The sequence below is a fragment of the Pseudochaenichthys georgianus genome, chromosome 19 (genome assembly GCF_902827115.2).
Source record: "Pseudochaenichthys georgianus chromosome 19, fPseGeo1.2, whole genome shotgun sequence".
NCBI classification, from domain to species: Eukaryota; Metazoa; Chordata; class Actinopteri; order Perciformes; family Channichthyidae; genus Pseudochaenichthys; species Pseudochaenichthys georgianus.
The window spans coordinates 24,366,166-24,382,085 of record NC_047521.1 but is presented as its reverse complement, the minus strand read 5'-3'; the positions used below and the strand labels follow the sequence as shown (position 1 = coordinate 24,382,085).

The 15,920-nt window shown below is 40.4% G+C and overlaps 1 protein-coding gene across 1 annotated transcript in view; it reads right to left on the bottom strand.

The window, feature by feature from the left end:
- The window catches only part of fam20cb (FAM20C golgi associated secretory pathway kinase b), a 71,969-nt gene that overhangs the window by 23,840 nt on the left and 32,209 nt on the right, over nucleotides 1-15,920 (bottom strand). The window lies entirely within an intron of this gene.

The window sequence follows — 15,920 nt, the reverse complement described above, 5'->3', positions numbered from 1 at the left end:
GCTTGTAAGAAACTTTAATAGGGGTGTTTGGGCTGCGAGGAGGCAGGTGAGCTTTAAATGCACGAGGGTATGATAGCAAATCCCTTCTATGAGTCAACAAATAATAGAGAAAGCGCCACAGGGAAGCTGCAGATGAGAGGAGGCGGTTCATTGTTTTATCTCAAGCAGAGCACATGTGAAGGTTGACCTTTTGAGCAATGACATTTGAGAAATTGAGTAAAAAAAAAGCGCTTTACTAGAATATGAGACAGGCGTACCGGTGCATCTGAAGACACGTGTCACCGTTTACTGCGCTGTGTTCTCAGGTCTGTGACCAGGCTTTGGCGGACCAATGAGAAGCTGTGAAGGGTTGTTTTATTTGAGTAAGTTATCTGTAGTTGTTGTAAAGACATAAAGAGGAAAGGAAAGAAGGAAAGGAAAGACAGAAAGAGAAAAGGAAGACCGAAGGAAATCATCAAAGAACAAAGGAAAGAAGGAAGGAGACAGAAACAGGAAAGGAAAGAAGGAAAGAAAGAAAGAGAAAGAGAGGAGGGAAGGAAATCCTCAAATAACATAGGACAAAAGGAAGAAGACAGAAAGAGGAAAGGAAAGAAGGAAAGGAAAGATAGAAAGAGAAACTGAGGATGAAAGGAAATCCTGAAAAGTGATCCAAAGGTTTGTATATTTGAAAACGTGTTACAATATAGAGTGTAGATTAATTATATTATAATGTAATTATCTAAAAGAAAATAGCTTTTTTAGCAATTATTCAGCTGGGTGCAAATAGCATCTTCCTTAAAATAAATATAAATGTAAGAAGGAATGAAGGACATAAGGGAAAGAAAGGAATGAAAGATAGACATGTGCAGCATTTATTAAGTGTTTCTTGTTATCTGCCGCTGACATAATGAAGGCGTCACGGCACCCCATTAAAAACCTGTCGTTCAGTTTTATAGTTCTTCTGCTCATTTAAACGCTCAACTGATTAGTGCACAGCGATTCTTCATCAGAAGCCCTATATATTGCTTGATTAACACTGAACACAACAAAGTGTTTAAGTGACCTTATGGTTGTTTCAATAATTGGAACTGTAAAGACAGAAAACACCCAAATATAAGGACTCCAAGTGATTTAAATCTAACAAATATCCCCTTGTGCCTCTAAACCAGTGGTTCTCAACTGGTGGGTCGTTTCGAGATGTGTGAGTGAAAAAAGGTTTTGTGGAAAAAAGTCAAACTCTTATTTTGAAGGCTCGATTTTCTAACGCTGTGCATGCAGTCGGCGTTGGACTGGAAGTACCGGAGACTAGGGCTGAAGTCGAATAGTCCATTTAGCTTAGGAACCTTCCTAAAGGAGTGAAATGACCCGGAAGTCCCTCAGTGGCAGCCATGATAAGTGCCGTTCGAATTCTCTAGAATGATGAGAATGATAGGAAAGGAGGTTTCAAACTTCCTTTATAACCTCCTTTAGCTTAGGAACCACTGGACCTCCCTAACCGACAGGAGAAGCGAAAATGCTGCCCCACAATGCCTTGCAGCCGCAGCATTTGCCGTCACTCAACAGTCGGCCGTTCACGGAAACAACCGATTATGACCGAGAAATTATATCATGAAAGTTACGGTGCTTATTAAGCTTTTTAAAACATAGGTGGTAAGTTGCCAAAGTGCTTTGTTTTGAACGTTCATCAGTATTATAATCAAAAAGAGAAATATGAACGTTAGTTTTCACTGAAGTTATCAAATAAAGTCAACATTTCAGTCTTTACTGAGCTGTGTGGGGTTTGTTCAACTTTTAAAAAGATGTTTGAATGGTGATATACAGTGATAGATGTTAAGGACTAACGTTTATAATAAATACATCTGTATTGATTTTAAGATCTTTAGTTCATACAATCATACGTATTGGGATCATTTGTATTAATGTGGACCGGAGGGAGAGGGTGACGAGCATACATTTCACTTTCCTGTTGTATTTCAATTCCAACTTTGGTCATGAAGAATATGTTTCTCTGTTGTCCACGTTCATAAAGCAAAGCAGCAGCATCAGAGCACGGTGCAGAGTCTCTAGATGAGTTCACAGTAGTCCCTCGTTCTTATTAAACATCCATGTTGTAGTCCGCTATAGAAAACTGTGGTTTCCATAGTTTCCCCACAGCAGCAGACGCACACAATGACGTCCGCTGGCGCATCATAAACACGTCGGATAGTGAAAGTGCATTCGGATTCTCTAAAGTGCCGCAGTCTCTTCTCCTAAGTCCTTTTGAATTCTCCTATCCACTATCCCTTAACCCCGTGACGTTTCACTCAGAGGTCAAGGAATAGACGATAGGGTTAGAACTTAGGAGCTGATCTTTAAACTATCCGACTGCAGCCCATAAACGGTTTTGAAAACTTCTGTCACGTAGTGATCATCTTCTCAATAAAACATCTTTGCTGATGTTTTTTCGAGTCTTCTGGCCAATCAGAATCAAGATTGTTGCCGGAAGTCCCCACGGAGAATAACTTTGCGGCAGAACTATTCTTTATACATCCATGGGTACAACTTCAGATACAAACGAACACGTAATGAAATATGACCCCCGGTTTGATGATTGACAGCTCACAGAACAATGAGGGCGATCTACCCTTACCCACAATTTAAAGTAATTCACACAGACAAGTTCAGCTGTCAGAACAAAGTGAAAAACAAACATAAAATATTATGAATATGTCGGGTAGTAATATATTTATTTATTTTCTTCTCAGTGTACCAAAATGCATAGTTTATGTTAGTATTTCTAAAAATATCCTGGGGTACAATCCCCCCAGACCCCCTGCTGTGGTTGGCTTTTCAGCATGTGTGCCTTTTTATATAGTTCAGCTTTGATTCCATCATCTCATTAAACCTAATTTAAAAGCATACTTTAGTTCTATGAGGGGATATATGCGCTGTACTTCACTTTAATTAATATTGTATGCACGTATTGATGTGGAAAATCTGAGTCGTTCAAATTTCGTGTTGCGATTTATTGACAAAGGAAAAAGTGGGTCCCGAGGCCTGACTAGTTGAGAACCACTGCAGATATAATTAAATAAAGATCTGTAACCAGCTCAGCACAAACACCCACGGGCTCTCGAAACAACAACCATCATCCAGGTGTGTGTGTGTGTGTGTGTGTGTGTGTGTGTGTGTGTGTGTGTGTGTGTGTGTGTGTGTGTGTGTGTGTGTGTGTGTGGTTTGGGAAAACGTGTGTTGCAGTTTCTAAGTATGATGGCTGTCACAGCTCCCGGGGCTCTGCAGTGCTCTTCATCCTCTTCCTCCTCCTCCTCCTCCTCCTCCGTTACTTCCTCACCCCTTCAGATCCCAGGCCTGACACACAGAGAGACAGCTGTTTCCTTCCAGCAAAGCTCTCTCTCACACACACACACACTCTCTCTCTCTCTCTTTGACACATTGAAACACACACACACATAAAGGTAGGTGCGTGCACACACACATTTGGGAGGGACAGATTAGGATAGACACAGGAGAGAGACACAAATAGAGATATATAGGGTACACAGACACAAACTGGCAAGTGATGAAAGAATAAAGAGACATACTGACAACTAGAATAACACACACACACACACACACACACACACACACACACACACACACACACACACACACACACACACACACACACACACACACACACACACACACACACACACACACACACACACACACACAGTAAATAACACTGTTACAGTCTGCCTTCTATCTACAAATGCTCCATGGACAACAGTGCAGTGTTCATGTTGAATGCAGCCCCCATCGACAAACAGCACTATTATTCACATGCATCACAATGTGCGTGAATACAGATGCAGTCAATACGTAATGAATTATGCAATGGAGATGATTTTAAAAGAAACTACATCCTGTTTTTTTATGAGTTGAAGTTCAGCCTAGGAGTCCTGGGGGGCAGCGCCATGTAAATGAAGGCATCCTGAATATATAGCCATCGCTCTCACAACAAAACAGATTCTCTTTCAATCTGGAGGCACTTCAAAGAGGCTTGTGCTGTATGAGGAATAGTCTTAAGTGAAGATCACCAAGCAAAACACAGCTGTTAGAGGTTTAGAGCGTGGAAAGACACGGTGAGGAGGAGGAGGAGGAGGAGGAGGAGGAGGAGGAGGAGGAGGAGGAGGAGGAGGAGGAGGAGGAGGAGGAGGAGGAGGGACACGCTGGAAGAAGACGGGCAACTAGATTGATATTGAGAGGCTTTTAAAATCGAGATAAGGGACAGAAAGGCTAGATGTGTGCAGTGGAGGAGGATATATTCAGATACTTTACTTCAGTAAAAGTACTAAATCCACACTGTAAAATCTATAGAATCAAAGTATAAAATGCACTTGATGTAAAATGATAATATATATTAAATAATTATTTCTACTGCATTCATGTAAAAACAGGAGGTTACTGTTTGAAGTAGACACTTCTTCCGTAACAAAGTGACATCACTATGTAACACTCGTCTTTCTATTGGCTAGTGCTTCAACACATTGTTTCCGATAAGAAGCGGGATATTTCTAAGCGGTTGACCTATCACAACAGAGCCGGCCAGCAAACCAATCAGAGCAGACTGGGCTCTGGTTTCAGACAGAGGGTGAAAAGAGGTGCTGCAGCACAGGCAGTACGAGAAAAAGAGCTTTTTGAACATTAAAGCATTTAGACATGGAAGTAAAAAGTGGGATTAAAGTAAAAGTAACTCAAGTAAAATACCTCCAATTTGTACTTAAAGGTCACCTATAATACAAAATCCACTTCTCCATGTCTCTTCTACATCAACATGTGTCCCCTCTTCTTCATGTCTCTTCTACATCAACATGTGTCCCCTCTTCTTCATGTCTCTTCTACATCAACATGTGTCCCCTCTTCTTCATGTCTCTTCTACATCACCATGTGTCCCCTCTTCTTCATGTCTCTTCGACATCAACATGTGTCCCCTCTTCTTCATGTCTCTTCTACATCAACATGTGTCCCCTCTTCTTCATGTCTCTTCTACATCAACATGTGTCCCCTCTTCTTCATGTCTCTTCTACATCACCATGTGTCCCCTCTTCTTCATGTCTCTTCGACATCAACATGTGTCCCCTCTTCTTCATGTCTCTTCTACATCAACATGTGTCCCCTCTTCTTCATGTCTCTTCTACATCAACATGTGTCCCCTCTTCTTCATGTCTCTTCTACATCAACATGTGTCCCCTCTTCTTCATGTCTCCTCTACATCAACATGTGTCCCCTCTTCTTCATGTCTCTTCTACATCAACATGTGTCCCCTCTTCTTCATGTCTCTTCTACATCAACATGTGTCCCCTCTTCTTCATGTCTCTTCTACATCAACATGTGTCCCCTCTTCTTCATGTCTCTTCTACATCAACATGTGTCCCCTCTTCTTCATGTCTCTTCTACATCAACATGTGTCCCCTCTTCTTCATGTCTCTTCTACATCACCATGTGTCCCCTCTTCTTCATGTCTCTTCTACATCAACATGTGTCCCCTCTTCTTCATGTCTCCTCTACATCAACATGTGTCCCCTCTTCTTCATGTCTCTTCTACATCAACATGTGTCCCCTCTTCTTCATGTCTCTTCTACATCACCATGTGTCCCCTCTTCTTCATGTCTCTTCTACATCAACATGTGTCCCCTCTTCTTCATGTCTCCTCTACATCAACATGTGTCCCCTCTTCTTCATGTCTCTTCTACATCAACATGTGTCCCCTCTTCTTCATGTCTCTTCTACATCAACATGTGTCCCCTCTTCTTCATGTCTCTTCTACATCAACATGTGTCCCCTCTTCTCCATGTCTCTTCTACATCAACATGTGTCCCCTCTTCTCCATGTCTCTTCTACATCAACATGTGTCCCCTCTTCTTCATGTCTCTTCTACATCAACATGTGTCCCCTCTTCTCCATGTCTCTTCTACATCAACATGTGTCCCCTCTTCTCCATGTCTCTTCTACATCAACATGTGTCCCCTCTTCTCCATGTCTCTTCTACATCAACATGTGTCCCCTCTTCTTCATGTCTCTTCTACATCAACATGTGTCTCCTCTTCTTCATGTCTCTTCTACATCAACATGTGTCCCCTCTTCTTCATGTCTCTTCTACATCAACATGTGTCCCCTCTTCTTCATGTCTCTTCTACATCAACATGTGTCCCCTCTTCTCCATGTCTCTTCTACATCAACATGTGTCCCCTCTTCTTCATGTCTCTTCTACATCAACATGTGTCTCCTCTTCTTCATGTCTCCTCTACATCAACATGTGTCCCCTCTTCTTCATGTCTCTTCTACATCAACATGTGTCCCCTCTTCTTCATGTCTCTTCTACATCAACATGTGTCCCCTCTTCTCCATGTCTCTTCTACATCAACATGTGTCCCCTCTTCTTCATGTCTCTTCTACATCAACATGTGTCCCCTCTGTGGAAAGAGACTCTGAAAGTTTCAGGAACAAAGATTTTCTCTCTTTTTGATCCATTTCTATAAAAACCTGTCTGAAAATGAGCTGATCAGATTTTGGCCACTTTATGTCATAACAATTGTTTGGCTTGTGTAACCATTAGCCAATCAGCAACCAAGGTAACCCCCCCCCCCCCCCCCCCCCTTATTATCTGCATCTCCTCCTAGAGCAGTGGTTCTCAAATTGGGGTACGCGGACCCCTAGGGGTACGTTGGAGTACTGCAGGGGGTACTTGAGATTTATTAACTAACTGATGGTGCAGCGCTGTACTGTACCTCTTTAAATAGGCATTTCTTCCCTAACAAATTGTGTTTGCGCTGATCAGGGGGTACTTGGCTGAATTTTGGTTTCAAACGGGGTACATTATTGAAAAAAGTTTGAGAATCACTGTCCTAGAGCACAATTGAGTTCTTTGTAACCAAATGTCTCTCAGAGGGGCGTGGGGAGGGGCTCCTTATTTTCATCTAAAGTAACAGACAGAGAATCAGCACCTTTGAAACAGGGCTGAAACAGAGGGGATTATGGGTAATGCTGCTAACTGTTTGGTGTTTGGAGCCAAACACTTCAGAGACATGTTTTGTATATATATCTGACACCTATAACATATTGATGAAAAACAGTGTAATCGGGGACCTTTAAGTTCAGCGACTGGGTAAATATACTTAGTCACATTCCATCACTGAATGTGTGTGCCATTCATTTAAGACAATAAGTCATTGTACTTTCATTTATCCTTGAGTGAGAGGCACATAAACCGTATTTAATTTTGTATTAATGTACATTATTTAATTGTATATTCTGCTCTTGTACATATCATATTCTATTTACATGTATACAGACTTCTTGCAATATTTGTTGTTGTTGTATTTTTGTATTTTAATATACATGTTGCATTGTTGGAGGAGCTCAGATCAGAAGAATTTCATTGCCATTTCTACACTGTAGTAGGGCTGCTCAATTAATCGTATTTTAAATCGCAATTTTTTTTATAATTCTTTTCTTTTAATTAATTTGATCAGTTGAGTTATATTTAAAGTTCAGGGTAATCAACTGTTAAAAACATGCTGTTCACATGTTTTTTTCTCCAATAAATTGATGTTTTCAAAGTAAATGGATAATCGTTTTTAATAATCGTGATATCAATTATCGACCCAAATAATCGAGATTATGATTTTTGCCACAATCGAGCAGCCCTACTCTGTAGCTTATGTGCATATGACAATAAAACCTTTGAATTTAAATATAAAGACAAGCATGTAACCACATAATATTATTCATGGAGCTCCAGAGCTGCCTCCCGCCTCCTCTCCTCTCCTGCTGCTGTTGTCATGTCGTCCTCCTGTAAATATCCTGGGCAGATAAACAGGCCGTAAAGATGAAGTCATCATGGCAACATAATCGGAGACAGATATACCGCGCCTCTGACAGCAGGATGTCTGCACCTCGACAGAACACGACCCTCTCATCCCTGCACCTCCATCTTCCTTACGATCTCTCTGAGTCTTTTATTAAAGAAAAAACACAACAAGCCTTCTTCCATCTCTCGCTGTCAGCTTCTCTCTGCATCTGAATCTACTGCTCAGGAAATAGCAGCATCCCAGGCCTGATGTTTTTATTCCGTGGCTAACTGAGCACAGCGGCGCGCCTTCACAAGAGAAGAGTGAGCCACTTCCAGGTACAGTCCCTCCTCCCACTGAGGGAATATTCCTCGGAAATGTCCAATCACTTATTTTTTTCAATTTCGTTTCAAATGCATCAAAGCCAGCAGGAAACCAGGACGTTAATTAAATTGTCCTGGATTAAAAAAGGAGCTTGGGAACGCAATTACAGAAAGCATTGCAAAGCGCCTAATGCCATTCCTACCACCGACAAAGAAGAAGAGAGGGTTGAATAAAAATGTGGATTGAAGGATGGATGGGTAACAGTAAAGAAGAGTGGCAAGATATATAGATAGATAGAGACAGAGAGAGATAGAGACAGAGAGAGAGAGAGAGAGATAGATAGATAGAGATAGATAGAAAGATAGAGACAGAGAGAGAGAGATAGATAGATAGAGAGAGAGATAGATAGAAAAATAGAGAGGGAGATAGATAGATGGATAGATAGATAGCGAGAGAGAGAGAGAGAGAGAGAGATAAAGATATATAGATAGAGAGAGAGATAGATAGATAGATAGATAGATAGATGGATAGAAAGATATATAGATAGAGAGATAGATAGATGGATAGAGAGATAGAGAGATAGATGGATAGAGAGATAGAGAGAGATAGATAGATGGATAGAGAGATAGAAAGAGAGATAGATAGATAGAGAGAAAGATATATAGATAGATAGATAGAGAGAGAGATAGATAGATAGAGAGATGGATAGATAGATAGATAGAGAGATAGACAGACGAATATATAGATGGATAGAGAGATAGAAAGAGAGATAGATAGATGGATAGATAGATAGAGAGAGATATAGATAGAGAGATAGATAGATAGAGAGAAAGATATACAGATAGATAGATAGATATAATAATAGAGAGAGAGAAAGATAGACAGAGAGATAGATATATAGATAGAGAGATAGATAGATAGATAGAGAGAGATAGATAGATGGATAGATAGATAGATAGATAGATAGATAGATAGATAGATAGATAGATAGAGAGATAGATAGACGAATATATAGATGGATAGACAAACAGATAAATAAATAGACAGATAAATAAATAGACAGATAAATATGTAAATAGACGGATAGCATGAAACATGAAGGCCCTATAAAACATGCAGAAGATTTAAACTGAGTCTCTCTACGGAAATGTAAACATGCCTCATTGGATTCAAGCTACTGTATAAGAGGACAACTGAACTGTTTCCTAATCTCCATTTCTAAAGCAGAGGTGGATTACACATGCGTGTGTCTCCGTGAGTGCGAAGGGGAGATGATGAATATTCCCGTATGGCATAAAAGATGATCCTTAAATCTGCACCATTCATTCCGCATTCAAACGAACGGCATGAATGAAGCGCTGCCACCGTCGGAGCCGCTCGGGAGCAGCACGCGGCTAACACTGACCAAACAATCACATTATAGCGCACAATTATACGGACTGTATTTGCACCTACATGACCTGAATCGTGCCTCTGAAATAGCCTACTGTACAGTATGTATTGTGATACATGGGAACAATTTCCAGGACTCAAACTGTGTCGAGGGGAGAAAATTAGATAATGAAGTACTCATTGTTGCCGTTTGAATACATAAGTGATTTCTTTCTTAGGTGAGAGGGTTCTCAAGCGCAGGGAAAAGATTGAATCCCCCATTTTCCTTTGAAGGAAACAGTGAGCCTATACTTCTGTACTTATGTGGATTATGCATGCAAAGGAAAATGCAAGCTCGGTATTTAGATTTATTCAAATAAGTTGTAGTGTTAGTATGTAAAGTACATTTAAACTAGCTAGCAGCTTGAGGCTGTTGGTCTACTTAGCCACAGTGATACTTTGAGCTAAATGCTAACATCAGCATGCTAACATCAGCATGCTAACATGTCCGATAAAGAGAACTGGATATGAATAAACAGACGATGGGAAATCACAACTTTGGATTTAGCTATTAGTACATTTGACTAGTCTTCCAAATTATTGATTTGAATAAAGGATATTAAAGAGTTTGCACTAAGAAGCTGATTGAGCTCAAAACAAGTTGTCTGCTGATTTAACAGCCATGTCTTTCCGAATCTTAGTCACGGACAAGTATTTTTGGGCTCAATGGAAATATATGACACACTCTGAAGTAATTCCACAGCTTGGTTCAGAATGTTAATGCTGACGATAAAGGAATATATATTCTTAGTTGTGCATACAGACCAACCGATATCGGACCAATCGCAGCAGGCACGGCTTAAACCCTATTCCATGAGATGAAATCTGTGATTCAGCCCTTGTTTTTATTGTTAAAGCAACAATAGTAACAATTACATACGGTTGATATTGCAGATGAAAAGAAAGTCGAGTAAGTCTTTAAAGATTGTTCTTCAAAGCAGACATTTGGCTGACCAAGACTTCAGAGCGAAAGTCAGTTCAACCTGGGGGGTGTAGAGAAAGCAGCTTCAGTGTTATTATGAAGCCCCCTCTCCTGATGAATGCCTGTCCTTTTGTGATCACTGTTATTCCCTCGTCATCCAGGATTGCCAGCTAGCAATCTGCGGTTTAGCATGTCCTGCTCATTCAGGTTGAACTCAAGCACTGAGATTAATTTAAAGGGGCTCCATTAGACTTTTGGGGGTTTTACGTGTTGTATAGGTTTGTGTGCATGTAAATGGTCTGCAAATGCTGAAATCCACACCAGAGGGATGCAGCACAGGCAGTATGAGAAAAATAAAGAGATTTTTAAACATTAAAGCTCGGAAAAATGTCACAGTAGGAGAGGCACAACATACAAGTATGAACCTGAAAATGAGATTTAAAGTTTAAAGTCTAACCTGCTGCTCTAACTTTCATACTTTCTGCTGGTAAATACAACAAGGGTATCAACTGCAGCGATACACAATCCCGGTTTAATACGGACAGTGAATGCGTCATCACGCCTAATTATCCACGTCTGTAATTGCTGCATGTTGGAAGAGCTTCAAGTGGCAAAAAAAGAAGCTCCATTCAGAAAGAGAATCTCTGGTGGATGATTAGGGGACGGGTGGGGCTACGACTGATTGCTGTGGCCTTTGCGGGGCTATTCTGGCTCTGCTGAGTGTGTGCCTTCCACTCAACATTGATCTATCGACCCACAGTCCAGTAAAACCTCGCTCCGACCAAAAGGTGAATCTCATTTCTCAACACACACCTTCACAGACACTGCACACACACACATACACACACACACACCAACACACAGACTAACAAGCATGTTGATTTTTGATGACAAGATTGATGTAGCCTCTCTAAATTCTCCTTGCGTCAACAATAGGTGGCTATTGGTGCTCTTCAGCGCGTGTGTGTGTGTGTGTGTGTGTGTGTGTGTGTGTGTGTGTGTGTGTGTGTGTGTGTGTGTGTGTGTGTGTGTGTTGTGTGCCATCGAGCAGGCTTTGTGACGACTTTGCAATCAGCGCAGTGTAATTGGAATTGAGCATCCATGTAGGCTCGAGGAGGCTCCTCGAGGTAGGGTTAGGAAAACGATTGCTGTTGTCTGCTGTAATGAGAAGCAGGTGCAAGCCTCGGGGGTTAAAGGTCAGATATGGATGACATCAACTTATTCATGGGAAAAGTCTGGATGACCAAAAGGCTGTTGATTTCAAGAGCTTTCTCCTGAGTCGCTCATATTTTAAGAACACATGGTGAGGTGTGAGTGTGCCGTAGATTGTGTGACCATATTCTTAGTCTATTTTATATATTTATCTTGTTTTTCATTTTTCATCTCATTTTATTCATTTATTTAGCAGTTTTTTTAATATTAAAAATCGATTTGTATCTTAATATATTTACAGTGAAAGAGACCATATTTGATTATATTTTAGGAAATCAGGCTCAGAGGTAGAATGGCTGCGTTTCAGGCAGCTAAGAAATAGATTCACTTCACATGTCAAAGTGCTAAATCTAAGTACTATCTGTCAGTAACCACAAAGAACCTGAACAACCCTAGACAATTCTGGAAAGCCATAAAATCGATATCCACCCGTGATATCCGTAATGAGCTACCTCCGTGCCTCACCACAGCATCAGGCTCTATATCGGACAGGGCTACCATGTTAAATTGTTTTAATGAGCATTTTGTGTCCTGTGGCTCTCTGTTTGATTCTGTTTCTCTGCTTCTGTGAACACCACAGTCGGTGACTCAGAACAATGTGGTCTGGAAAACCCTTTCAGTTTTACTCCTTTTACTGTTGATGTTGTTCGTGAAGTCTTAAACAAGCTAGATCCTAAAAAGCCGGCTGGTCCGGACAACGTAGAACCTTTCTTTTTAAAGATAGCTGCAGATTTTATTGCTCCACCTCTCACTACTCTTTTTAACCTCTCTCTCAGCACGAACAAAATCCCAAAAGTATGGAAGTCTGCATATGTCCTCCCACTACTAAAAGGAGGGGAGGCCACCTTATTAAATAACTATAGACCCATCTCTAAATTGTCAGTTCTGGCCAAGGTTCTTGAACGCCTAGTGAGAGAACAGGTAAAGGTGTTTTTATGTACAAATGACATCCTGTCTAAACATCAGTCAGGCTTCAGAAAGAAACACAGCACCATCACTGCCACGATGAAAGTGTGAATGATGTGGCGAGTATTTTAGATAATAAGCAGAGTTGTGCAGCTCTATTTGTTGACCTTTCAAAAGCGTTTGACACCGTCGATCATCGCATTTTGAAGCAGAGGCTGGTCAGTATAGGCAGTGGGGTGGTTTGTGAACTACCTCTCTGAAAGGTCCCAATGTGTTCAGTTTGATGGGCTGTCTTCTGAGTGGTTGAACATCACTAATGGTGTACCCCAAGGTTCTGTTTTAGGACCACTTTTATTCTCTATCTATATTAAGAGTTTAGGTGAAAATGTCGAAGGAGCAACCTTACATTTTTATGCGGATGATACCGTGGTGTACTGTGCAGGTCCCTCCATTCAGGAGGCTGTTGTTAAATTACAGGCTGTTTTTAACACTATTCAGACTCAGCTCTCTGAATTAAAGCTTCTTTTAAATGTGGATAAAACCAAGGTAATGCTCTTTTCTAAAGCTAAAAAGACACCAGAGCCTGTTTTAGATATTGTAACTACGCAAGGAACAAAACTTGAAGTTGTTGCCTGTTACAAATACCTTGGTATCTGGCTTGATGATTGTCTCTCTTTTAAACTTCATCTCAATAACCTGCTTAAAAAGCTGAGGGTTAGGCTAGGTTTCTTCTACAGGAACAAGTCCTGTTTCTCGCGTGAGGCCAGGAAAAGGCTCTGTGACCTTTGACCTGTGCTGGACTATGGGGATCTGGTCTATATGAATGCACCTGCCAATTACCTGATTTTGACAAATTGTAAAGCACTTACGCATCACTGTACCCTGTATACCAAGGCGGTTTTTCCATCACTTACTGTACGGAGGCTCAGTCACTGGTACTTTTTCATTTACAAAGCCATGTTGGATAAACTACCATCTTATATCTGCTCCCTGATCTCTCTGCGAATTGAAAGTACTTATTGCCTGAGATCGCATGCTGTGGTTTTATTAAATGTGCCAAGTGCTAGGACTGTATTATGGAAGAAAGCTTTTAGATGTGCAGCTCCTCTAACTTGGAACAGTCTACAAAAAGAATGGAAAAGTACCAAGCTAGTACCACTACATGTTTTTAAAGCTCGGTTGGATGCTACTCAATCAGATGCTGTTGGCACCTGTACATGTGGTTAAATATGTACATTGTAATCCCTGTACATTTTGCTGTATGATGTCCTTTTGTTGTTCTGTTGTTTATGTTTTATGTCTTCTTGTGGAACCTACTGCTGCAGGTCTAACTTGAAAAAGAGATCATTGATCTCAATGGGATTTTACCTGGATAAATAAAGGTTTTGAATTGAATTGAATATGTATGTATATTATTTTTCATTTGTTTTTCCTATTTTCAGATTTATTTAATTATTATTCTTCTTAGGTGAAAGTAAATAGACCATCTTCTTAATTGCTTTTATCTAATTGTATTTCTTTTTTTAGCATTTTTTTTTTCATGCAGTTATTATTCTACCTATAGTGATTATTTATATATTATTATTGTCATTTTTTTTAATACACTGCCATATGTTCTGGGTACAGTTAAATGTTGTATCATGGAATCAATGTATACAGTGAATACATATGAAAAAGGAAAACCCTATCTATCTTCATATTGATGCTTGATTTATTCCGTCAAATTGTATTTGTCTTTTTTTTTTAAATACAGTTATTATGACATTGTAAAATGAAAAGAAAGGATGTAAGTGTAACTTTGTGTAACCTGCCCTCTCCGTTCGTCACTGTAGTTTCCTCCACCGTCTGTGCGCTCTCTCACCTACACACTGAGTTTTCCTCTCCAATGTGCAGCCTCTCTGTAACTCCATACTTCTGCTTTACAGTCATGGTCGCTCTTTCTCTCGCTTTAAGTCTGCATTTCACCTCCCCTTTTTCTCTCTCGGCTCCCCCCGCAGGGCAGTCAACAGTGCAGCAGGAGAGTTCGCCTTTACAGCTCTGTATTTAAAGTTCACGTCTGTATTTACAGTCAGGGCCACGAGTCTCTCAGTCAGATGTGTTTTCTGCTCTCATTGTGTCCGTGTTATGAAAATGCAAATGAATAAACACATTTTTATACAAGATTGTATCCTTGGCTTGCTGCTTGTTGTGCAAACACTGCAGGTTCATTGAAGGCAGTTTGGTGTCAGGTTGTACTTTGCCCTTTTTATAATAGACAAACTAGCTGCCTCCAACTGTGTGGAATAAGGGAATGTTTCAACATGATACACTTGTATTTGGGCATTTAGGCACACTGTTGGTGTTCACATGACACCTAACATTTATTATACTCAACATGTACAAAAAGAACCTAATTGTTCAGTTATCCTGTTTTAAATGCCAAATGTATATTAAAAAAAATCTATTTTCTTGCATTAGAGAGTGAAACATACACACATGTTGGAGGGATAATGATCAACGTGGGGCTTGTATCTGATTACATTTGATTTTGCTGACCAACAGAACAGAATATGTTTGGATCTCTGTGAATAAAAACATTTTGTATGCACAACGAACGGGGTTGCAGTTGAAAAACATGTTTTTTGCTGATCTAATTATGCAAATGTGGTTTTTGAAAAGACAGTATCTCATTAATCGCTGAGTCATGCCTACTTTTGAGCAATCGAATAAAACCTGCTAGCCAATAGTAGAGTGAGTGTTACACCGCAATGTCAGTATGTTCTGGAAGTAAAAAAAGGAGTCCAATGGAGGTGTTTCAGGGGGGGGGGGGGGGGGCAGACCATTTACATGCACACAAACCTACATCGCACACTACAGGAATGGGGGAAACTTCAAATTAATAATATGGCCTCTAACATATTTTTAATAATTTATATATAGCATTTCATATTAATTGTTCAATAGAAAATTAATTACCCAGGTTAGGTAATAATACAAATAAAAAAGTGCAGTCCAAAAGCAATCAATTATTTACTCTCACACGTAGTTTTTCTCTGGCTCTGGGATCAAAAGGAAAAGAATAAAGCAAACACAGCAGAGAACATTAAAAAAAGAAGCGCCTGAGTTGAAACCCAAACCAATTGCCTTTCTCTCCCTCCCTGAACAACAATTACTGCTAATTATCAGCTGCCCTCCTCAGCTCCAGCCCTCAGCACTCGAGGCACGCAGCCCTCATCCATCCGCTCACTCAGGCCACCTCTTTCTCCACCTCTCGCCTCCTCTTCCTGTAACCAAACAGCACAGGGTGTCGCCGGGCCTGATGGGACAGCGTGAGT